Genomic DNA, 26,216 nt, shown 5'->3' on the forward strand with positions numbered 1-26,216 from the left:
TTCCCGTAACAACAACTTTAAAAATCGGTGCTGAGCGGCACTTAATCTTCACAAGGCCTGTGGGGCTGTAAATGACACCTGCCCTCAAGAAATGCCCTGGGGTAAATCATCCGAAAATAGTTCAAAACTGGGCCGATTTTCAAGAAGGTAATCTCGAGAGGTACATTTTACTCACTCTGTATATTAAAAAAAAAAAAAAAAAAAGCACACGGAAAGGCACTCGACATCTTTCATTATTAAAGAAATGCAAATCGAAACTACAATGGGGTGTCACCTCGCAACCGTCAGCATGGCCAAGCTCAAACAAAAAAACAAAGCTCCAAAGAATAAACGCTCGAGAGGCCCTGGGGAAAACGGAATCATCCTCTGCTGTTGGTGGGGATGTAAACTGGTGCAGCCACTATGGAGAAGAGTGTGGAGGTTCCTTAAAAAAACTAAACACAGTGTTACCACGTGATCCAGCAAGCCCACTCCTGGGCTTAGCTCCAAAGACAATCCTAATTTGAAATGACACGGGCACCCCTGTTTTTCAGGGCAGCACTGCTGACGGTAGCCAAGACATAGGATCAAACGAAATGTTCATCCACAGGAAAATGAAGAATATGGAGCACACGTATACAATGGAGTACTACACAGCCATAAAAAGGAACGAACTAACGCCATCTGCTGCAGCAATGATGGGCAGAGATCCTACTAAGTGAAGTGACTCAGAGAGAGAAAGACAAATACCATTAGCTATCACTTACAGGTGGAATCTATCAATTCAGACGCATGAACTAATTTACAAAACAGAAACAGACTCACAGACTTTTAGAAAACAAACTTAACGATTATCAAGAAGGAAAGTTACAGAAAAGTGATAAACTGGGAGGCTGAGATTAAGAGATACACACTAGAATATATCAAAGACATAACCAACAAGAACCTACCGAAGGGCACAGGGAACCCTGCTGAACACAGTCTTATAGCTTACGTGGGAAAAGAACCCAAAGTATAATACATATAAAACTGCATATAACTGAATCAAGTTCCTGTACATCTAAGATAAATACCACATTGGACCTCAACATCACTACAATATAAAATATAAATTAAATGAAAAGAAAAAGAAGAGTGGGGCATGGAGAAATGCTGCCACCTTGTGGCCGTTTTCCATAACAACAACCTTAAAACCTGTGCTGATGGGCACTGAATATTCACAAGGCCTACGGGGTTGGAAAGAAAAAAACACCTGCCCTCAAGAAACATCTGGGGGTAGGTCATCGAAAAAGAATTAAGAAGAGGGCAGGGCTTCCCTGGTGGCGCAGTGGTTGACAGTCCACCTGCCGATGCGGGGGACGCGGGATCGAGCCCTGGTCTGGCAAGATCCCACATGCCACAGAGCAACTAAGCCCGTGCGCCACAACGACTGAGCCCACGCCCTAGAGCCTGTGCCCTGCAACAAGAGAAGCCATCGCAACGAGAAACCCAAGCATCACAACGAAGAGTAGCCCCCACTCGCCACAACTAGAGAAAGCCCGCATGCAACCATGAAGACGCAGTGTAGCAAAAAAATGAAACTAAGTAGAATAAATATATTAAAGAATTAAAACGAGAATGAAAGTAGAATACTCTCGAACACCGTACACAAAAATAAACTCCAACCAGATGAAAGATCTACACCTAAGGACGGATACTCTAAAACAGACGAGGAAAATATAGGGAGAACACGCTCTGACATAAGTCTCAGCGGGTTCTTTTCTGATCCATCATCTCTTAGAGTAATGAACAAGAAAACAAAAATAAACAAATGGGACCTAATGCAACTGAAAGCGTTTGCACAGCAAAGGAAACCCGAAACAAAACGAAAAGACAACCCTCAGAATGGGAACAAATATTTGCAAACGAAGATGCCCAAGAGGAATTAATCTCCAAAACATACAAACAGCTCCTGCAGATCAACATCAAAAGAACAAAAAAACCAATCAAAACTAGGCAGAAGATCTAAATGGACGTCTCTCCAAAGAAGACATACTGATGGCCATTGAGCACGGGAAAAGATGCTCAGCATCGCTAATTACGAGAGACATGCGAGTCAGAACGACAATGAGGTATCACCTCTCACAGGTCAGAAGGGCCATCATCAAAAAATCTACAACAAGAAATGCTGGAGAGGGTGTGGAGCAAAGGGAACCCTCCTACACTGTCAGTGGGAATGCAAATCGATACATCCACTATGGAGAACGGTACGGAGGTTCCTTAAGAAATGAAACATAGAACCACCACGTGACCCAGCAGTCTCACCCTCGGGGGAAGATCTCGAGGGAACCAAAATTTTAAAAGACACGTGAACGCCAACGATCATGGCAGCACTCTGCACGATAGCCAGGACATGGAAGCGAACGAAGCGAATCAGGACAGATGCACGGATAAAGAAGATAGGGTCTGGGAACACGATGGATTATTACTCAGCCATTTATAAGGATGAAATCATGGCATTTCCAGCCACGGGGAAGGAGGCAGAGATGATCATACAAAGTGAAGTAAGTGAGACAGGGAAACACAAATATCACAGGATACCGCTTACAGGTGGAATCTAAATATGGACTTCGTTACGAAACAGAAACAGCCTCACAGGCTTAGAAAGAAACTTAGGGTTAGGAAAAGGGAAGCGTGGGGCTGCAGGGAGCAATTAGCAGGTTGAGATGAACACATGCACATTACTATGTAGAAAATAATCAAGGAGGACCCAGGGTGTAGCTCAAGGGATCCTACTCAACACTCTAATGACCTACTTGGGAAGAGAACTGGAAAAAGAATGTGTACACATCTATGTGTAAGTGAATCAAGTTGCTGTCCAGCTAGGAGAAAGAAAAAAACCCCAAACAACCCAGCAACGTGGGAAATCACCTACACTCCAATAAAAAAATAATCACTTAAAAAAGAAAAGAAAAGAAACTCCCCATCCATCTCCTCAGGCCTCTGTGACCCAGGCTGCTGTCACATCCCTGGAGCCGGAGCAGGTTGGGGTCCCGAGGCTGGACTGCCGTGGGAAGGAGGAAACTGAGGAGGATGTGCCAGCCAAAAAGCACCCCCGCCTTGGACCCGGAGTGCCTGTTCCCCTCTGCATGGGCCCACCGTCTCCAGCTCCCTGCTGGCCCTCCTACACAGAAACCGAGCCTAGTGCACCCAAAGGATGGTGGCGCCTCCTCGCTGGAAGAGCTTTGAAAATTCCCTTGGGTGCTCCGTCTCCTGGTGGCGGGGTTCCCACCTCCAGCCTCCCTCCTCAGGGTTGCCCCACCTAAGGATGACAGCACCTCAGCAGAGCGGTGTGGCAGGAGTTGGGATCTGTCAGGGCATGACGGGTGGGCGGCAAAGGGGAAGGGGGAAGAAGCCGTGAGACACAAGCCTTGGGTCTTTCTTAGGGCACATTCCACTCTGACAACCCAGGAACCGGACTTTCCCTCGGGCTCTGGTTGCCAAGTAACCAGAGTTGGGCTTGAAGACATGCTGCCGCCTTGTGGCCATTTCCCGTAACAACAACTTTAAAAATCGGTGCTGAGCGGCACTTAATCTTCACAAGGCCTGTGGGGCTGTAAAAGACACCTGCCCTCAAGAAATGCCCTGGGGTAAATCATCCGAAAATACTTCAAAACTGGGCCGATTTTCAAGAAGGTAATCTCGAGAGGTACATTTTACTCACTCTGTATATTAAAAAAAAAAAAAGCACACGGAAAGGTGCTCAACATCTTTCATTATTAAAGAAATGCAAGTCGAAACTACAATGGGGTGTCACCTCGCAACCGTCAGCATGGCCAAGCTCAAACAAAAAAACAAAGCTCCAAAGAATAAACGCTCGAGAGGCCCTGGGGAAAACGGAATCATCCTCTGCTGTTGGTGGGGATGTAAACTGGTGCAGCCACTATGGAGAAGAGTGTGGAGGTTCCTTAAAAAAACTAAACATAGTGTTACCACGTGATCCAGCAAGCCCACTCCTGGGCGTAGCTCCAAAGACAATCCTAATTTGAAATGACACGGGCACCCCTGTTTTTCAGGGCAGCACTGCTGACAGTAGCCAAGACATAGGATCAAACGAAATGTTCATCCACAGGAAAATGAAGAATATGGAGCACACGTATACAATGGAGTACTACACAGCCATAAGAAGGAACGAACTAACGCCATCTGCTGCAGCAATGATGGGCAGAGATCATACTAAGTGAAGTGACTCAGAGAGAGAAAGACAAATACCATTAGCTATCACTTACAGGTGGAATCTATCAATTCAGACGCATGAACTAATTTACAAAACAGAAACAGACTCACAGACTTTTAGAAAACAAACTTACGATTATCAAGAAGGAAAGTTACAGAAAAGTGATAAACTGGGAGGCTGAGATTAAGAGATACACACTAGAATATATCAAAGACATAACCAACAAGAACCTACCGAAGGGCACAGGGAACCCTGCTGAACACAGTCTTATAGCTTACGTGGGAAAAGAACCCAAAGTATAATACATATAAGACTGCATATAACTGAATCAAGTTCCTGTACATCTAAGATAAATACCACATTGGACCTCAACATCACTACAATATAAAATATAAATTAAATTAAAATAAAAGAAAAAGAAGAGTGGGGCACGGGGAAATGCTGCCGCCTTGTGGCCGGTTTCCATAACAACAACCTTAAAACCTGTGCTGAAGGGCACTGAATATTCACAAGGCCTACGGGGTTGGAAAGAAAAAAACACCTGCCCTCAGGAAACATCTGGGGGTACGTCATCGAAAAAGAATTAAAAAGAGGGCAGGGCTTCCCTGGTGGCGCAGTGGTTGACAGTCCACCTGCCGATGCAGGGGACGCGGGATCGAGCCCTGGTCTGGCAAGGTCCAACATGCCACAGAGCAACTAAGCCCGTGCGCCACATCTACTGAGCCCACGCCCTAGAGCCTGTGCCCTGCAACAAGAGAAGCCATCGCAACGAGAAACCCAAGCATCACAACGAAGAGTAGCCCCCACTCGCCACAACTAGAGAAAGCCCGCATGCAACCATGAAGACGGAGTGTAGCAAAAAAATGAAACTAAGTAGAATAAATATATTAAAGAATTAAAACGAGAATGAAAGTAGAATACTCTCGAACACCGTACACAAAAATAAACTCCAACCAGATGAAAGATCTACACCTAAGGACGGATACTCTAAAACAGACGAGGAAAATATAGGGAGAACACGCTCTGACATAAGTCTCAGCGGGTTCTTTTCTGATCCATCATCTCTTAGAGTAATGAACAAGAAAACAAAAATAAACAAATGGGACCTAATGCAACTGAAAGCGTTTGCACAGCAAAGGAAACCCGAAACAAAACGAAAAGACAACCCTCAGAATGGGAACAAATATTTGCAAACGAAGATGCCCAAGAGGAATTAATCTCCAAAACATACAAACAGCTCCTGCAGATCAACATCAAAAGAACAAAAAAACCAATCAAAACTAGGCAGAAGATCTAAATGGACGTCTCTCCAAAGAAGACATACTGATGGCCATTGAGCACGGGAAAAGATGCTCAGCATCGCTAATTACGAGAGACATGCGAGTCAGAACGACAATGAGGTATCACCTCTCACAGGTCAGAAGGGCCATCATCAAAAAATCTACAACAAGAAATGCTGGAGAGGGTGTGGAGCAAAGGGAACCCTCCTACACTGTCAGTGGGAATGCAAATCGATACATCCACTATGGAGAACGGTACGGAGGTTCCTTAAGAAATGAAACATAGAACCACCACGTGACCCAGCAGTCTCACCCTCGGGGGAAGATCTCGAGGGAACCAAAATTTTAAAAGACACGTGAACGCCAACGATCATGGCAGCACTCTGCACGATAGCCAGGACATGGAAGCGAACGAAGCGTATCAGGACAGATGCACGGATAAAGAAGATAGGGTCTGGGAACACGATGGAATATTACTCAGCCATGTATAAGGATGAAATCATGGCATTTCCAGCCATGGGGAAGGAGGCAGAGATGATCGTACAAAGTGAAGTAAGTGAGACAGGGAAACACAAATATCACAGGACACCGCTTACAGGTGGAATCTAAAACTGGGTACAGATGGACTTCTTTACGAAACAGAAACAGCCTCACAGGCTCAGAAAGGAAACTTAGGGCTAGGAAAAGGGAAGCGTGGGGGTGCAGGGAGCAATTAGCAGGTTGAGATGAACACATGCACATTACTATGTAGAAAATAATCAAGGAGGACCCAGGGTGTAGCTCAAGGGATCCTACTCAACACTCTTAAAGACCTACTTGGGAAGAGAACTGGAAAAAGAATGTGTACACATCTATGTGTAAGTGAATCAAGTTGCTGTCCAGCTAGGAGAAAGAAAAAAACCCCAAACAACCCAGCAACGTGGGAAATCACCTACACTCCAATAAAAAAATAATCACTTAAAAAAGAAAAGAAAAGAAACTCCCCATCCATCTCCTCAGGCCTCTGTGACCCAGGCTGCTGTCACATCCCTGGAGCCGGAGCAGGTTGGGGTCCCGAGGCTGGACTGCCGTGGGAAGGAGGAAACTGAGGAGGATGTGCCAGCCAATAAGCACCCCCGCCTTGGACCTGGAGTGCCTGTTCCCCTCTGCATGGGCCCACCGTCTCCAGCTCCCTGCTGGCCCTCCTACACAGAAACCGAGCCTAGTGCACCCAAAGGATGGTGGAGCCTCCGCGCTGGAAGAGCTTTGAAAATTCCCTTGGGCGCTCCGTCTCCCGGTGGTGGGGTTCCCACCTCCAGCCTCCCTCCTCAGGGTTGCCCCACCTAAGGATGACAGCACCTCAGCAGAGCGGCGCGGCAGGAGTTGGGATCTGTCAGGGCGTGACGGGTGGGCGGTAAAGGGGAAGGGGGAAGAAGTCGTGAGACACAAGCCTTGGGTGTTTCTTAGGGCACATTCCACTCTGACAACCCAGGAACAGGACTTTCCCTCCGGCTCTGGTTGCCAAGTAACCAGAGTTGGGCTTGAAGACATGCTGCCGCCTTGTGGCCATTTCCCGTAACAACAACTTTAAAAATCCGTGCTGAGCGGCACTTAATCTTCACAAGGCCTGTGGGGCTGTAAATGACACCTGCCCTCAAGAAATGCCCTGGGGTAAATCATCCGAAAATAGTTCAAAACTGGGCCGATTTTCAAGAAGGTAATCTCGAGAGGTACATTTTACTCACTCTGTATATTAAAAAAAAAAAAAAAAAAAGCACACGGAAAGGCACTCGACATCTTTCATTATTAAAGAAATGCAAATCGAAACTACAATGGGGTGTCACCTCGCAACCGTCAGCATGGCCAAGCTCAAACAAAAAAACAAAGCTCCAAAGAATAAACGCTCGAGAGGCCCTGGGGAAAACGGAATCATCCTCTGCTGTTGGTGGGGATGTAAACTGGTGCAGCCACTATGGAGAAGAGTGTGGAGGTTCCTTAAAAAAACTAAACACAGTGTTACCACGTGATCCAGCAAGCCCACTCCTGGGCTTAGCTCCAAAGACAATCCTAATTTGAAATGACACGGGCACCCCTGTTTTTCAGGGCAGCACTGCTGACGGTAGCCAAGACATAGGATCAAACGAAATGTTCATCCACAGGAAAATGAAGAATATGGAGCACACGTATACAATGGAGTACTACACAGCCATAAAAAGGAACGAACTAACGCCATCTGCTGCAGCAATGATGGGCAGAGATCATACTAAGTGAAGTGACTCAGAGAGAGAAAGACAAATACCATTAGCTATCACTTACAGGTGGAATCTATCAATTCAGACGCATGAACTAATTTACAAAACAGAAACAGACTCACAGACTTTTAGAAAACAAACTTAACGATTATCAAGAAGGAAAGTTACAGAAAAGTGATAACCTGGGAGGCTGAGATTAAGAGATACACACTAGAATATATCAAAGACATAACCAACAAGAACCTACCGAAGGGCACAGGGAACCCTGCTGAACACAGTCTTATAGCTTACGTGGGAAAAGAACCCAAAGTATAATACATATAAGACTGCATATAACTGAATCAAGTTCCTGTACATCTAAGATAAATACCACATTGGACGTCAACATCACTACAATATAAAATATAAATTAAATGAAAAGAAAAAGAAGAGTGGGGCATGGAGAAATGCTGCCACCTTGTGGCCGTTTTCCATAACAACAACCTTAAAACCTGTGCTGATGGGCACTGAATATTCACAAGGCCTACGGGGTTGGAAAGAAAAAAACACCTGCCCTCAAGAAACATCTGGGGGTAGGTCATCGAAAAAGAATTAAGAAGAGGGCAGGGCTTCCCTGGTGGCGCAGTGGTTGACAGTCCACCTGCCGATGCGGGGGACGCGGGATCGAGCCCTGGTCTGGCAAGATCCCACATGCCACAGAGCAACTAAGCCCGTGCGCCACAACGACTGAGCCCACGCCCTAGAGCCTGTGCCCTGCAACAAGAGAAGCCATCGCAACGAGAAACCCAAGCATCACAACGAAGAGTAGCCCCCACTAGCCACAACTAGAGAAAGCCCGCATGCAACCATGAAGACGCAGTATAGCAAAAAAATGAAACTAAGTAGAATAAATATATTAAAGAATTAAAACGAGAATGAAAGTAGAATACTCTCGAACACCGTACACAAAAATAAACTCCAACCAGATGAAAGATCTACACCTAAGGACGGATACTCTAAAACAGACGAGGAAAATATAGGGAGAACACGCTCTGACATAAGTCTCAGCGGGTTCTTTTCTGATCCATCATCTCTTAGAGTAATGAACAAGAAAACAAAAATAAACAAATGGGACCTAATGCAACTGAAAGCGTTTGCACAGCAAAGGAAACCCGAAACAAAACGAAAAGACAACCCTCAGAATGGGAACAAATATTTGCAAACGAAGATGCCCAAGAGGAATTAATCTCCAAAACATACAAACAGCTCCTGCAGATCAACATCAAAAGAACAAAAAAACCAATCAAAACTAGGCAGAAGATCTAAATGGACGTCTCTCCAAAGAAGACATACTGATGGCCATTGAGCATGGGAAAAGATGCTCAGCATCGCTAATTACGAGAGACATGCGAGTCAGAACGACAATGAGGTATCACCTCTCACAGGTCAGAAGGGCCATCATCAAAAAATCTACAACAAGAAATGCTGGAGAGGGTGTGGAGCAAAGGGAACCCTCCTACACTGTCAGTGGGAATGCAAATCGATACATCCACTATGGAGAACGGTACGGAGGTTCCTTAAGAAATGAAACATAGAACCACCACGTGACCCAGCAGTCTCACCCTCGGGGGAAGATCTCGAGGGAACCAAAATTTTAAAAGACACGTGAACGCCAACGATCATGGCAGCACTCTGCACGATAGCCAGGACATGGAAGCGAACGAAGCGTATCAGGACAGATGCACGGATAAAGAAGATAGGGTCTGGGAACACGATGGAATATTACTCAGCCATGTATAAGGATGAAATCATGGCATTTCCAGCCATGGGGAAGGAGGCAGAGATGATCGTACAAAGTGAAGTAAGTGAGACAGGGAAACACAAATATCACAGGACACCGCTTACAGGTGGAATCTAAAACTGGGTACAGATGGACTTCTTGACGAAACAGAAACAGCCTCACAGGCTCAGAAAGGAAACTTAGGGTTAGGAAAAGGGAAGCGTGGGGGTGCAGGGAGCAATTAGCAGGTTGAGATGAACACATGCACATTACTATGTAGAAAATAATCAAGGAGGACCCAGGGTGTAGCTCAAGGGATCCTACTCAACACTCTTAAAGACCTACTTGGGAAGAGAACTGGAAAAAGAATGTGTACACATCTATGTGTAAGTGAATCAAGTTGCTGTCCAGCTAGGAGAAAGAAAAAAACCCCAAACAACCCAGCAACGTGGGAAATCACCTACACTCCAATAAAAAAATAATCACTTAAAAAAGAAAAGAAAAGAAACTCCCCATCCATCTCCTCAGGCCTCTGTGACCCAGGCTGCTGTCACATCCCTGGAGCCGGAGCAGGTTGGGGTCCCGAGGCTGGACTGCCGTGGGAAGGAGGAAACTGAGGAGGATGTGCCAGCCAATAAGCACCCCCGCCTTGGACCTGGAGTGCCTGTTCCCCTCTGCATGGGCCCACCGTCTCCAGCTCCCTGCTGGCCCTCCTACACAGAAACCGAGCCTAGTGCACCCAAAGGATGGTGGAGCCTCCGCGCTGGAAGAGCTTTGAAAATTCCCTTGGGCGCTCCGTCTCCCGGTGGTGGGGTTCCCACCTCCAGCCTCCCTCCTCAGGGTTGCCCCACCTAAGGATGACAGCACCTCAGCAGAGCGGCGCGGCAGGAGTTGGGATCTGTCAGGGCGTGACGGGTGGGCGGTAAAGGGGAAGGGGGAAGAAGTCGTGAGACACAAGCCTTGGGTGTTTCTTAGGGCACATTCCACTCTGACAACCCAGGAACAGGACTTTCCCTCCGGCTCTGGTTGCCAAGTAACCAGAGTTGGGCTTGAAGACATGCTGCCGTCTTGTGGCCATTTCCCGTAACAACAACTTTAAAAATCCGTGCTGAGCGGCACTTAATCTTCACAAGGCCTGTGGGGCTGTAAATGACACCTGCCCTGAAGAAATGCCCTGGGGTAAATCATCCGAAAATAGTTCAAAACTGGGCCGATTTTCAAGAAGGTAATCTCGAGAGGTACATTTTACTCACTCTGTATATTAAAAAAAAAAAAAAAAAAAGCACACGGAAAGGCACTCGACATCTTTCATTATTAAAGAAATGCAAATCGAAACTACAATGGGGTGTCACCTCGCAACCGTCAGCATGGCCAAGCTCAAACAAAAAAACAAAGCTCCAAAGAATAAACGCTCGAGAGGCCCTGGGGAAAACGGAATCATCCTCTGCTGTTGGTGGGGATGTAAACTGGTGCAGCCACTATGGAGAAGAGTGTGGAGGTTCCTTAAAAAAACTAAACACAGTGTTACCACGTGATCCAGCAAGCCCACTCCTGGGCTTAGCTCCAAAGACAATCCTAATTTGAAATGACACGGGCACCCCTGTTTTTCAGGGCAGCACTGCTGACGGTAGCCAAGACATAGGATCAAACGAAATGTTCATCCACAGGAAAATGAAGAATATGGAGCACACGTATACAATGGAGTACTACACAGCCATAAAAAGGAACGAACTAACGCCATCTGCTGCAGCAATGATGGGCAGAGATCATACTAAGTGAAGTGACTCAGAGAGAGAAAGACAAATACCATTAGCTATCACTTACAGGTGGAATCTATCAATTCAGACGCATGAACTAATTTACAAAACAGAAACAGACTCACAGACTTTTAGAAAACAAACTTAACGATTATCAAGAAGGAAAGTTACAGAAAAGTGATAAACTGGGAGGCTGAGATTAAGAGATACACACTAGAATATATCAAAGACATAACCAACAAGAACCTACCGAAGGGCACAGGGAACCCTGCTGAACACAGTCTTATAGCTTACGTGGGAAAAGAACCCAAAGTATAATACATATAAGACTGCATATAACTGAATCAAGTTCCTGTACATCTAAGATAAATACCACATTGGACGTCAACATCACTACAATATAAAATATAAATTAAATGAAAAGAAAAAGAAGAGTGGGGCATGGAGAAATGCTGCCACCTTGTGGCCGTTTTCCATAACAACAACCTTAAAACCTGTGCTGATGGGCACTGAATATTCACAAGGCCTACGGGGTTGGAAAGAAAAAAACACCTGCCCTCAAGAAACATCTGGGGGTAGGTCATCGAAAAAGAATTAAGAAGAGGGCAGGGCTTCCCTGGTGGCGCAGTGGTTGACAGTCCACCTGCCGATGCGGGGGACGCGGGATCGAGCCCTGGTCTGGCAAGGTCCCACATGCCACAGAGCTACTAAGCCCGTGCGCCACAACGACTGAGCCCACGCCCTAGAGCCTGTGCCCTGCAACAAGAGAAGCCATCGCAACGAGAAACCCAAGCATCACAACGAAGAGTAGCCCCCACTCGCCACAACTAGAGAAAGCCCGCATGCAACAATGAAGACGGAGTGTAGCAAAAAAATGAAACTAAGTAGAATAAATATATTAAAGAATTAAAACGAGAATGAAAGTAGAATACTCTCGAACACCGTACACAAAAATAAACTCCCACCAGATGAAAGATCTACACCTAAGGACGGATACTCTAAAACACACGAGGAAAATATAGGGAGAACACGCTCTGACATAAGTCTCAGCAGGTTCTTTTCAGATCCGTCTCTTAGAGTAATGAACAAGAAAACAAAAATAAACAAATGGGACCTAATGCAACTGAAAGCGTTTGCACAGCAAAGCAAACCCGAAAAAAAACGAAAAGACAACCCTCAGAATGGGAACGAATATTTACAAACGAAGATGCCCACGAGGAATTAATCTCCCAAACATACAAACAGCTCCTGCAGATCAATATCAAAGGAACAAAAAAACCAATCAAAACTAGGCAGAAGATCTAAATGGACGTCTCTCCAAAGAAGACATACTGATGGCCATTAAGCACGGGAAAAGATGCTCAGCATCGCTAATTACGAGAGACATGCGAGTCAGAACGACAATGAGGTATCACCTCTCACGGGTCAGAAGGGCCATCATCAAAAAATCTACAACAAGAAATGCTGGAGAGGGTGTGGAGCAAAGGGAACCCTCTTACACTGTCAGTGGGAATGCAAATCGATACATCCACTATGGAGAACGGTACGGAGGTTCCTTAAGAAATGAAACATAGAACCACCACGTGACCCAGCAGTCTCACCCTCGGGGGAAGATCTCGAGGGAACCAAAATTTTAAAAGACACGTGAACGCCAACGATCATGGCAGCACTCTGCACGATAGCCAGGACATGGAAGCAAACGAAGCATGTCAGGACAGATGAACGGATAAAGAAGATAGGGTCTGGGAACACGATGGATTATTACTCAGCCATTTATAAGGATGAAATCATGGCATTTCCAGCCACGGGGAAGGAGGCAGAGATGATCATACAAAGTGAAGTAAGTGAGACAGGGAAACACAAATATCACAGGATACCGCTTACAGGTGGAATCTAAATATGGACTTCGTTACGAAACAGAAACAGCCTCACAGGCTTAGAAAGAAACTTAGGGTTAGGAAAAGGGAAGCGTGGGGCTGCAGGGAGCAATTAGCAGGTTGAGATGAACACATGCACATTACTATGTAGAAAATAATCAAGGAGGACCCAGGGTGTAGCTCAAGGGATCCTACTCAACACTCTAATGACCTACTTGGGAAGAGAACTGGAAAAAGAATGTGTACACATCTATGTGTAAGTGAATCAAGTTGCTGTCCAGCTAGGAGAAAGAAAAAAACCCCAAACAACCCAGCAACGTGGGAAATCACCTACACTCCAATAAAAAAATAATCACTTAAAAAAGAAAAGAAAAGAAACTCCCCATCCATCTCCTCAGGCCTCTGTGACCCAGGCTGCTGTCACATCCCTGGAGCCGGAGCAGGTTGGGGTCCCGAGGCTGGACTGCCGTGGGAAGGAGGAAACTGAGGAGGATGTGCCAGCCAAAAAGCACCCCCGCCTTGGACCCGGAGTGCCTGTTCCCCTCTGCATGGGCCCACCGTCTCCAGCTCCCTGCTGGCCCTCCTACACAGAAACCGAGCCTAGTGCACCCAAAGGATGGTGGCGCCTCCTCGCTGGAAGAGCTTTGAAAATTCCCTTGGGTGCTCCGTCTCCTGGTGGCGGGGTTCCCACCTCCAGCCTCCCTCCTCAGGGTTGCCCCACCTAAGGATGACAGCACCTCAGCAGAGCGGTGTGGCAGGAGTTGGGATCTGTCAGGGCATGACGGGTGGGCGGCAAAGGGGAAGGGGGAAGAAGCCGTGAGACACAAGCCTTGGGTCTTTCTTAGGGCACATTCCACTCTGACAACCCAGGAACCGGACTTTCCCTCGGGCTCTGGTTGCCAAGTAACCAGAGTTGGGCTTGAAGACATGCTGCCGCCTTGTGGCCATTTCCCGTAACAACAACTTTAAAAATCGGTGCTGAGCGGCACTTAATCTTCACAAGGCCTGTGGGGCTGTAAAAGACACCTGCCCTCAAGAAATGCCCTGGGGTAAATCATCCGAAAATACTTCAAAACTGGGCCGATTTTCAAGAAGGTAATCTCGAGAGGTACATTTTACTCACTCTGTATATTAAAAAAAAAAAAAGCACACGGAAAGGTGCTCAACATCTTTCATTATTAAAGAAATGCAAGTCGAAACTACAATGGGGTGTCACCTCGCAACCGTCAGCATGGCCAAGCTCAAACAAAAAAACAAAGCTCCAAAGAATAAACGCTCGAGAGGCCCTGGGGAAAACGGAATCATCCTCTGCTGTTGGTGGGGATGTAAACTGGTGCAGCCACTATGGAGAAGAGTGTGGAGGTTCCTTAAAAAAACTAAACATAGTGTTACCACGTGATCCAGCAAGCCCACTCCTGGGCGTAGCTCCAAAGACAATCCTAATTTGAAATGACACGGGCACCCCTGTTTTTCAGGGCAGCACTGCTGACAGTAGCCAAGACATAGGATCAAACGAAATGTTCATCCACAGGAAAATGAAGAATATGGAGCACACGTATACAATGGAGTACTACACAGCCATAAGAAGGAACGAACTAACGCCATCTGCTGCAGCAATGATGGGCAGAGATCATACTAAGTGAAGTGACTCAGAGAGAGAAAGACAAATACCATTAGCTATCACTTACAGGTGGAATCTATCAATTCAGACGCATGAACTAATTTACAAAACAGAAACAGACTCACAGACTTTTAGAAAACAAACTTACGATTATCAAGAAGGAAAGTTACAGAAAAGTGATAAACTGGGAGGCTGAGATTAAGAGATACACACTAGAATATATCAAAGACATAACCAACAAGAACCTACCGAAGGGCACAGGGAACCCTGCTGAACACAGTCTTATAGCTTACGTGGGAAAAGAACCCAAAGTATAATACATATAAAACTGCATATAACTGAATCAAGTTCCTGTACATCTAAGATAAATACCACATTGGACCTCAACATCACTACAATATAAAATATAAATTAAATTAAAATAAAAGAAAAAGAAGAGTGGGGCACGGGGAAATGCTGCCGCCTTGTGGCCGGTTTCCATAACAACAACCTTAAAACCTGTGCTGAAGGGCACTGAATATTCACAAGGCCTACGGGGTTGGAAAGAAAAAAACACCTGCCCTCAGGAAACATCTGGGGGTAGGTCATCGAAAAAGAATTAAAAAGAGGGCAGGGCTTCCCTGGTGGCGCAGTGGTTGACAGTCCACCTGCCGATGCAGGGGACGCGGGATCGAGCCCTGGTCTGGCAAGGTCCAACATGCCACAGAGCAACTAAGCCCGTGCGCCACATCTACTGAGCCCACGCCCTAGAGCCTGTGCCCTGCAACAAGAGAAGCCATCGCAACGAGAAACCCAAGCATCACAACGAAGAGTAGCCCCCACTCGCCACAACTAGAGAAAGCCCGCATGCAACCATGAAGACGGAGTGTAGCAAAAAAATGAAACTAAGTAGAATAAATATATTAAAGAATTAAAACGAGAATGAAAGTAGAATACTCTCGAACACCGTACACAAAAGTAAACTCCAACCAGATGAAAGATCTACACCTAAGGACGGATACTCTAAAACACACGAGGAAAATATAGGGAGAACACGCTCTGACATAAGTCTCAGCAGGTTCTTTTCAGATCCGTCTCTTAGAGTAATGAACAAGAAAACAAAAATAAACAAATGGGACCTAATGCAACTGAAAGCGTTTGCACAGCAAAGGAAACCCGAAACAAAACGAAAAGACAACCCTCAGAATGGGAACAAATATTTGCAAACGAAGATGCCCACGAGGAATTAATCTCCAAAACACACAAACAGCTCCTGCAGATCAACATCAAAAGAACAAAAAAACCAATCAAAACTAGGCAGAAGATCTAAATGGACGTCTCTCTAAAGAAGACCTACTGATGGCCATTAAGCACGGGCAAAGATGCTCAGCATCGCTAATTACGAGAGACATGCGGGTCAAAACGACAATGAGGTATCACCTCTCACGGGTCAGAAGGGCCATCATCAAAAAATCTACAACAAGAAAGGCTGGAGAGGGTGTGGAGCGAAGGGAACCCTCCTACACTGTCAGTGGGAATGCAAATCGATACATCCACTATGGAGAACGGCACGGAGGTTCCTTAAGAAATGAAACATAGAACCACTACGTGACCCAGCAGTCTCACCCTCGGGGGAAGATCTCGAGGGAAACAAAATTTTAAAAGACACGTGAACGCCAACGATCATGGCAGCACTCTGCACGATAGCCAGGACATGGAAGCAAACGAAGCGTATCAGGACAGATGAACGGATAAAGAAAATAGGGTCTGGGAACACGATGGAATATTACTCAGCCATGGATAAGGATGAAATCATGGCATGTCCAGCCATGGGGAAGGAGGCAGAGATGATCGTACAAAGTGAAGTAAGTGAGACAGGGAAACACAAATATCACAGGACACCGCTTACAGGTGGAATCTAAAAATGGGTACAGACGGACTTCTTGACGAAACAGAAACAGCCTCACAGGCTTAGAAAGGAAACTTAGGGTTAGGAAAAGGGAAGCGTGGGGCTGCAGGGAGCAATTAGCAGGTGGAGATTAACACATGCACATTACTATGTAGAAAATAATCAATGAGGACCCAGGGTGTAGCTCAAGGGATCCTACTCAACACTCTAATGACCTACTTGGGAAGAGAACTGGAAAAAGAATGTGTACACATCTATGTGTAAGTGAATCAAGTTGCTGTCCAGCTAGGAAAAAGAAAAAAACCCGAAACAACCCAGCCACATGGGAAATCACCTACACTCCAATAAAAAATAATAAGTTAAAAAAGAAAAGAAACGAAACTCCCCATCCGTCTCCTCAGGCCTCTGTGACCCAGGCTGCTGTCACATCCCTGGAGCTGGAGCAGGTTGGGGTCCCGAGGCTGGACTGCCGTGGGAAGGAGGAAACTGAGGAGGATGTGCCAGCCAATAAGCACCCCCGCTTTGGACCTGGAGTGCCTGTTCCCCTCTGCATGGGCCCACCGTCTCCAGCTCCCTGCTGGCCCTCCTACACAGAAACCGAGCCTAGTGCACCCAAAGGATGGTGGAGCCTCCGCGCTGGAAGAGCTTTGAAAATTCCCTTGGGCGCTCCGTCTCCTGGTGGTGGGGTTCCCACCTCCAGCCTCCCTCCTCAGGGTTGCCCCACCTAAGGATGACAGCACCTCAGCAGAGCGGCGCGTGGCAGGAGTTGGGATCTGTCAGGGCGTGACGGGTGGGCGGTAAAGGGGAAGGGGAAAAAGTCGTGAGACACAAGCCTTGGGTCTTTCTTAGGGCACATTCCACTCTGACAACCCAGGAACAGGACTTTCCCTCGGGCTCTGGTTGCCAAGTAACCAGAGTTGGGCTTGAAGACATGCTGCCGCCTTGTGGCCATTTCCCGTAACAACAACTTTAAAAATCGGTGCTGAGCGGCACTTAATCTTCACAAGGCCTGTGGGGCTGTAAATGACACCTGCCCTCAAGAAATGCCCTGGGGTAAATCATCAGAAAATAATTCAAAACTGGGCCGATTTTCAAGAAGGTAATCTCGAGAGGTAAATTTTACTCACTCTGTATATTAAAAAAAAAAAAGCACACGGAAAGGTACTCAACATCTTTCATTATTAAAGGAATGCAAATCGAAACTACCATGGGGTGTCACCTCGCAACCGTCAGCACGGCCAAGCTCAAACAAAAAGACAAAGCTCCAAAGAATAAACGCTCGAGAGGCCTTGGGGAAAACGGAATCATCCTCTGCTGTTGGTGGGGATGTAAACGGGTGCAGCCACTATGGAGAAGAGTGTGGAGGTTCCTTAAAACACTAAACATAGTGTTACCACGTGATCCAGCAAGCCCACTCCTGGGCTTAGCTCCAAAGACAATCCTAATTTGAAATGACACGGGCACCCCTGTTTTTCAGGGCAGCACTGCTGACAGTAGCCAAGACATAGGCTCAAACGAAATGGTCATCCACAGGAAAATGAAGAATATGTAGCACACGTATACAATGGAGTACTACGCAGCCATAAAAAGGAACGAACTAACGCCATCTGCTGCAGCAACGATGGACAGAGATCATACTAAGTGAAGTGACTCAGAGAGAGAAAGACAAATACCATTAGCTATCACTTACAGGTGGAATCTATCAATTCAGACACATGAACTAATTTACAAAACAGAAACAGACTCACAGACTTTTAGAAAACAAACTTACGATTATCAAGAAGGAAAGTTACAGAAAAGTGATAAACTGGGAGGCTGAGATTAAGAGATACACACTAGAATATATCAAAGACATAACCAACAAGAACCTACCGAAGGGCACAGGGAACCCTGCTGAACACAGTCTTATAGCTTACGGGGGAAAAGAACCCAAACTATAATACATATAAGACTGCATATAACTGAATCAAGTTCCTGTACATCTAAGATAAATACCGCATTGGACCTCAACATCACTACAATATAAAATATAAATTAAATTAAAATAAAAGAAAAAGAAGAGTGGGGCACGGGGAAATGCTGCCGCCTTGTGGCCGGTTTCCATAACAACAACCTTAAAACCTGTGCTGAAGGGCACTGAATATTCACAAGGCCTACGGGGTTGGAAAGAAAAAAACACCTGCCCTCAGGAAACATCTGGGGGTAGGTCATCGAAAAAGAATTAAAAAGAGGGCAGGGCTTCCCTGGTGGCGCAGTGGTTGACAGTCCACCTGCCGATGCAGGGGACGCGGGATCGAGCCCTGGTCTGGCAAGGTCCAACATGCCACAGAGCAACTAAGCCCGTGCGCCACATCTACTGAGCCCACGCCCTAGAGCCTGTGCCCTGCAACAAGAGAAGCCATCGCAACGAGAAACCCAAGCATCACAACGAAGAGTAGCCCCCACTCGCCACAACTAGAGAAAGCCCGCATGCAACCATGAAGACGGAGTGTAGCAAAAAAATGAAACTAAGTAGAATAAATATATTAAAGAATTAAAACGAGAATGAAAGTAGAATACTCTCGAACACCGTACACAAAAATAAACTCCAACCAGATGAAAGATCTACACCTAAGGACGGATACTCTAAAACAGACGAGGAAAATATAGGGAGAACACGCTCTGACATAAGTCTCAGCGGGTTCTTTTCTGATCCATCATCTCTTAGAGTAATGAACAAGAAAACAAAAATAAACAAATGGGACCTAATGCAACTGAAAGCGTTTGCACAGCAAAGGAAACCCGAAACAAAACGAAAAGACAACCCTCAGAATGGGAACAAATATTTGCAAACGAAGATGCCCAAGAGGAATTAATCTCCAAAACATACAAACAGCTCCTGCAGATCAACATCAAAAGAACAAAAAAACCAATCAAAACTAGGCAGAAGATCTAAATGGACGTCTCTCCAAAGAAGACATACTGATGGCCATTGAGCACGGGAAAAGATGCTCAGCATCGCTAATTACGAGAGACATGCGAGTCAGAACGACAATGAGGTATCACCTCTCACGGGTCAGAAGGGCCATCATCAAAAAATCTACAACAAGAAATGCTGGAGAGGGTGTGGAGCAAAGGGAACCCTCCTACACTGTCAGTGGGAATGCAAATCGATACATCCACTATGGAGAACGGTACGGAGGTTCCTTAAGAAATGAAACATAGAACCACCACGTGACCCAGCAGTCTCACCCTCGGGGGAAGATCTCGAGGGAACCAAAATTTTAAAAGACACGTGAACGCCAACGATCATGGCAGCACTCTGCACGATAGCCAGGACATGGAAGCGAACGAAGCGTATCAGGACAGATGCACGGATAAAGAAGATAGGGTCTGGGAACACGATGGAATATTACTCAGCCATGTATAAGGATGAAATCATGGCATTTCCAGCCATGGGGAAGGAGGCAGAGATGATCGTACAAAGTGAAGTAAGTGAGACAGGGAAACACAAATATCACAGGACACCGCTTACAGGTGGAATCTAAAACTGGGTACAGATGGACTTCTTTACGAAACAGAAACAGCCTCACAGGCTCAGAAAGGAAACTTAGGGCTAGGAAAAGGGAAGCGTGGGGGTGCAGGGAGCAATTAGCAGGTTGAGATGAACACATGCACATTACTATGTAGAAAATAATCAAGGAGGACCCAGGGTGTAGCTCAAGGGATCCTACTCAACACTCTTAAAGACCTACTTGGGAAGAGAACTGGAAAAAGAATGTGTACACATCTATGTGTAAGTGAATCAAGTTGCTGTCCAGCTAGGAGAAAGAAAAAAACCCCAAACAACCCAGCAACGTGGGAAATCACCTACACTCCAATAAAAAAATAATCACTTAAAAAAGAAAAGAAAAGAAACTCCCCATCCATCTCCTCAGGCCTCTGTGACCCAGGCTGCTGTCACATCCCTGGAGCCGGAGCAGGTTGGGGTCCCGAGGCTGGACTGCCGTGGGAAGGAGGAAACTGAGGAGGATGTGCCAGCCAATAAGCACCCCCGCCTTGGACCTGGAGTGCCTGTTCCCCTCTGCATGGGCCCACCGTCTCCAGCTCCCTGCTGGCCCTCCTACACAGAAACCGAGCCTAGTGCACCCAAAGGATGGTGGAGCCTCCGCGCTGGAAGAGCTTTGAAAATTCCCTTGGGCGCTCCGTCTCCCGGTGGTGGGGTTCCCACCTCCAGCCTCCCTCCTCAGGGTTGCCCCACCTAAGGATGACAGCACCTCAGCAGAGCGGCGCGGCAGGAGTTGGGATCTGTCAGGGCGTGACGGGTGGGCGGTAAAGGGGAAGGGGGAAGAAGTCGTGAGACACAAGCCTTGGGTGTTTCTTAGGGCACATTCCACTCTGACAACCCAGGAACAGGACTTTCCCTCCGGCTCTGGTTGCCAAGTAACCAGAGTTGGGCTTGAAGACATGCTGCCGCCTTGTGGCCATTTCCCGTAACAACAACTTTAAAAATCCGTGCTGAGCGGCACTTAATCTTCACAAGGCCTGTGGGGCTGTAAATGACACCTGCCCTCAAGAAATGCCCTGGGGTAAATCATCCGAAAATAGTTCAAAACTGGGCCGATTTTCAAGAAGGTAATCTCGAGAGGTACATTTTACTCACTCTGTATATTAAAAAAAAAAAAAAAAAAGCACACGGAAAGGCACTCGACATCTTTCATTATTAAAGAAATGCAAATCGAAACTACAATGGGGTGTCACCTCGCAACCGTCAGCATGGCCAAGCTCAAACAAAAAAACAAAGCTCCAAAGAATAAACGCTCGAGAGGCCCTGGGGAAAACGGAATCATCCTCTGCTGTTGGTGGGGATGTAAACTGGTGCAGCCACTATGGAGAAGAGTGTGGAGGTTCCTTAAAAAAACTAAACACAGTGTTACCACGTGATCCAGCAAGCCCACTCCTGGGCTTAGCTCCAAAGACAATCCTAATTTGAAATGACACGGGCACCCCTGTTTTTCAGGGCAGCACTGCTGACGGTAGCCAAGACATAGGATCAAACGAAATGTTCATCCACAGGAAAATGAAGAATATGGAGCACACGTATACAATGGAGTACTACACAGCCATAAAAAGGAACGAACTAACGCCATCTGCTGCAGCAATGATGGGCAGAGATCATACTAAGTGAAGTGACTCAGAGAGAGAAAGACAAATACCATTAGCTATCACTTACAGGTGGAATCTATCAATTCAGACGCATGAACTAATTTACAAAACAGAAACAGACTCACAGACTTTTAGAAAACAAACTTAACGATTATCAAGAAGGAAAGTTACAGAAAAGTGATAAACTGGGAGGCTGAGATTAAGAGATACACACTAGAATATATCAAAGACATAACCAACAAGAACCTACCGAAGGGCACAGGGAACCCTGCTGAACACAGTCTTATAGCTTACGTGGGAAAAGAACCCAAAGTATAATACATATAAGACTGCATATAACTGAATCAAGTTCCTGTACATCTAAGATAAATACCACATTGGACGTCAACATCACTACAATATAAAATATAAATTAAATGAAAAGAAAAAGAAGAGTGGGGCATGGAGAAATGCTGCCACCTTGTGGCCGTTTTCCATAACAACAACCTTAAAACCTGTGCTGATGGGCACTGAATATTCACAAGGCCTACGGGGTTGGAAAGAAAAAAACACCTGCCCTCAAGAAACATCTGGGGGTAGGTCATCGAAAAAGAATTAAGAAGAGGGCAGGGCTTCCCTGGTGGCGCAGTGGTTGACAGTCCACCTGCCGATGCGGGGGACGCGGGATCGAGCCCTGGTCTGGCAAGATCCCACATGCCACAGAGCAACTAAGCCCGTGCGCCACAACGACTGAGCCCACGCCCTAGAGCCTGTGCCCTGCAACAAGAGAAGCCATCGCAACGAGAAACCCAAGCATCACAACGAAGAGTAGCCCCCACTCGCCACAACTAGAGAAAGCCCGCATGCAACCATGAAGACGCAGTATAGCAAAAAAATGAAACTAAGTAGAATAAATATATTAAAGAATTAAAACGAGAATGAAAGTAGAATACTCTCGAACACCGTACACAAAAATAAACTCCAACCAGATGAAAGATCTACACCTAAGGACGGATACTCTAAAACAGACGAGGAAAATATAGGGAGAACACGCTCTGACATAAGTCTCAGCGGGTTCTTTTCTGATCCATCATCTCTTAGAGTAATGAACAAGAAAACAAAAATAAACAAATGGGACCTAATGCAACTGAAAGCGTTTGCACAGCAAAGGAAACCCGAAACAAAACGAAAAGACAACCCTCAGAATGGGAACAAATATTTGCAAACGAAGATGCCCAAGAGGAATTAATCTCCAAAACATACAAACAGCTCCTGCAGATCAACATCAAAAGAACAAAAAAACCAATCAAAACTAGGCAGAAGATCTAAATGGACGTCTCTCCAAAGAAGACATACTGATGGCCATTGAGCATGGGAAAAGATGCTCAGCATCGCTAATTACGAGAGACATGCGAGTCAGAACGACAATGAGGTATCACCTCTCACAGGTCAGAAGGGCCATCATCAAAAAATCTACAACAAGAAATGCTGGAGAGGGTGTGGAGCAAAGGGAACCCTCCTACACTGTCAGTGGGAATGCAAATCGATACATCCACTATGGAGAACGGTACGGAGGTTCCTTAAGAAATGAAACATAGAACCACCACGTGACCCAGCAGTCTCACCCTCGGGGGAAGATCTCGAGGGAACCAAAATTTTAAAAGACACGTGAACGCCAACGATCATGGCAGCACTCTGCACGATAGCCAGGACATGGAAGCGAACGAAGCGTATCAGGACAGATGCACGGATAAAGAAGATAGGGTCTGGGAACACGATGGAATATTACTCAGCCATGTATAAGGATGAAATCATGGCATTTCCAGCCATGGGGAAGGAGGCAGAGATGATCGTACAAAGTGAAGTAAGTGAGACAGGGAAACACAAATATCACAGGACACCGCTTACAGGTGGAATCTAAAACTGGGTACAGATGGACTTCTTTACGAAACAGAAACAGCCTCACAGGCTCAGAAAGGAAACTTAGGGCTAGGAAAAGGGAAGCGTGGGGGTGCAGGGAGCAATTAGCAGGTTGAGATGAACACATGCACATTACTATGTAGAAAATAATCAAGGAGGACCCAGGGTGTAGCTCAAGGGATCCTACTCAACACTCTTAAAGACCTACTTGGGAAGAGAACTGGAAAAAGAATGTGTACACATCTATGTGTAAGTGAATCAAGTTGCTGTCCAGCTAGGAGAAAGAAAAAAACCCCAAACAACCCAGCAACGTGGGAAATCACCTACACTCCAATAAAAAAATAATCACTTAAAAAAGAAAAGAAAAGAAACTCCCCATCCATCTCCTCAGGCCTCTGTGACCCAGGCTGCTGTCACATCCCTGGAGCCGGAGCAGGTTGGGGTCCCGAGGCTGGACTGCCGTGGGAAGGAGGAAACTGAGGAGGATGTGCCAGCCAATAAGCACCCCCGCCTTGGACCTGGAGTGCCTGTTCCCCTCTGCATGGGCCCACCGTCTCCAGCTCCCTGCTGGCCCTCCTACACAGAAACCGAGCCTAGTGCACCCAAAGGATGGTGGAGCCTCCGCGCTGGAAGAGCTTTGAAAATTCCCTTGGGCGCTCCGTCTCCCGGTGGTGGGGTTCCCACCTCCAGCCTCCCTCCTCAGGGTTGCCCCACCTAAGGATGACAGCACCTCAGCAGAGCGGCGCGGCAGGAGTTGGGATCTGTCAGGGCGTGACGGGTGGGCGGTAAAGGGGAAGGGGGAAGAAGTCGTGAGACACAAGCCTTGGGTGTTTCTTAGGGCACATTCCACTCTGACAACCCAGGAACAGGACTTTCCCTCCGGCTCTGGTTGCCAAGTAACCAGAGTTGGGCTTGAAGACATGCTGCCGCCTTGTGGCCATTTCCCGTAACAACAACTTTAAAAATCCGTGCTGAGCGGCACTTAATCTTCACAAGGCCTGTGGGGCTGTAAATGACACCTGCCCTCAAGAAATGCCCTGGGGTAAATCATCCGAAAATAGTTCAAAACTGGGCCGATTTTCAAGAAGGTAATCTCGAGAGGTACATTTTACTCACTCTGTATATTAAAAAAAAAAAAAAAAAAAAGCACACGGAAAGGCACTCGACATCTTTCATTATTAAAGAAATGCAAATCGAAACTACAATGGGGTGTCACCTCGCAACCGTCAGCATGGCCAAGCTCAAACAAAAAAACAAAGCTCCAAAGAATAAACGCTCGAGAGGCCCTGGGGAAAACGGAATCATCCTCTGCTGTTGGTGGGGATGTAAACTGGTGCAGCCACTATGGAGAAGAGTGTGGAGGTTCCTTAAAAAAACTAAACACAGTGTTACCACGTGATCCAGCAAGCCCACTCCTGGGCTTAGCTCCAAAGACAATCCTAATTTGAAATGACACGGGCACCCCTGTTTTTCAGGGCAGCACTGCTGACGGTAGCCAAGACATAGGATCAAACGAAATGTTCATCCACAGGAAAATGAAGAATATGGAGCACACGTATACAATGGAGTACTACACAGCCATAAAAAGGAACGAACTAACGCCATCTGCTGCAGCAATGATGGGCAGAGATCATACTAAGTGAAGTGACTCAGAGAGAGAAAGACAAATACCATTAGCTATCACTTACAGGTGGAATCTATCAATTCAGACGCATGAACTAATTTACAAAACAGAAACAGACTCACAGACTTTTAGAAAACAAACTTAACGATTATCAAGAAGGAAAGTTACAGAAAAGTGATAAACTGGGAGGCTGAGATTAAGAGATACACACTAGAATATATCAAAGACATAACCAACAAGAACCTACCGAAGGGCACAGGGAACCCTGCTGAACACAGTCTTATAGCTTACGTGGGAAAAGAACCCAAAGTATAATACATATAAGACTGCATATAACTGAATCAAGTTCCTGTACATCTAAGATAAATACCACATTGGACGTCAACATCACTACAATATAAAATATAAATTAAATGAAAAGAAAAAGAAGAGTGGGGCATGGAGAAATGCTGCCACCTTGTGGCCGTTTTCCATAACAACAACCTTAAAACCTGTGCTGATGGGCACTGAATATTCACAAGGCCTACGGGGTTGGAAAGAAAAAAACACCTGCCCTCAAGAAACATCTGGGGGTAGGTCATCGAAAAAGAATTAAGAAGAGGGCAGGGCTTCCCTGGTGGCGCAGTGGTTGACAGTCCACCTGCCGATGCGGGGGACGCGGGATCGAGCCCTGGTCTGGCAAGATCCCACATGCCACAGAGCAACTAAGCCCGTGCGCCACAACGACTGAGCCCACGCCCTAGAGCCTGTGCCCTGCAACAAGAGAAGCCATCGCAACGAGAAACCCAAGCATCACAACGAAGAGTAGCCCCCACTAGCCACAACTAGAGAAAGCCCGCATGCAACCATGAAGACGCAGTATAGCAAAAAAATGAAACTAAGTAGAATAAATATATTAAAGAATTAAAACGAGAATGAAAGTAGAATACTCTCGAACACC

This window comes from Phocoena phocoena, chromosome 8 (assembly GCF_963924675.1).
Source record: "Phocoena phocoena chromosome 8, mPhoPho1.1, whole genome shotgun sequence".
Taxonomy (NCBI): domain Eukaryota; kingdom Metazoa; phylum Chordata; class Mammalia; order Artiodactyla; family Phocoenidae; genus Phocoena; species Phocoena phocoena.